Source organism: Benincasa hispida, chromosome 7, assembly GCF_009727055.1.
Source record: "Benincasa hispida cultivar B227 chromosome 7, ASM972705v1, whole genome shotgun sequence".
In the NCBI taxonomy this organism is placed as follows: domain Eukaryota; kingdom Viridiplantae; phylum Streptophyta; class Magnoliopsida; order Cucurbitales; family Cucurbitaceae; genus Benincasa; species Benincasa hispida.
The window spans coordinates 51,877,788-51,878,688 of NC_052355.1; positions in this window are offsets into that span (position 1 = coordinate 51,877,788).

Below are 901 nucleotides of genomic sequence, written 5' to 3' on the forward strand. Positions count from 1 at the left end.
TTACATTCATGCTTGAGCTTCTTCTGTTGATGGTATGTGTAATCTTCAGGAAATTATTCATAAAGAAAATAATTAACGATGTCCGCATACCAGGCAATTCTTCTATGTGGAACAGCTGCTCGTCCGGAAACACGACACTCACTTCAGATTCATTGTGGTCAACCTCGAGATTTTCCAGTCTAGACAAGTGATCTGCCACTTGATTCTCTGTCCCCTTCCGATCAATTATCTCGATATCAAATTCTTGAAGGAGGAGAACCCATCAAGCGAAAGGTGTAACCTATGGATTAAGTCAACCCTACTCCACTAGTCAAAATATTCACTAGTAAAAAGACCCCGAAAAATGAACAACTTTTCTTCGGAACACATACAAGATTCCTCATTGCAAAATGATCAACCTCGGCTTTGCGTCCTTCTTTGTCATAAAATATTTGATTGTCAAATGATCAGTGTTAATGAGTACCTTGGTTCCCAATAGATATGTCCGAAATTTTTCCAATGCAAAAATCACAGCCAGGAGTTCTTTTTCAGTGGTGGTATAATTGATTTGAGCAGGGTTCAGAGTTTTACTTGCATATGCGATGGGGTGCAAAATAGTTTTCTTCTTTTGCACTAACGTGGCTCTCATCTCATACCCGCTTGCGTCGCACATGATTTCGAACGGTAATGTCCAATTCGGCGTAATCAAGACGGGCGCGGTAATCAATGCATCTTTTAAAACTCGGAATGCATTGAGGCAATTGATGTCAAATTTAAACTTTCTGTCCACCTCTAACAACGCTCTCAGTGGCCATGCAATCTTAAAAAAGTCTTTAACAATTCGTCTATAGAATCCAGCATGCCCCAAGAAGCTTCACACAGCCTTCACGCTGGTTGGAGGTGGAAGCTTTTCAATTGCATC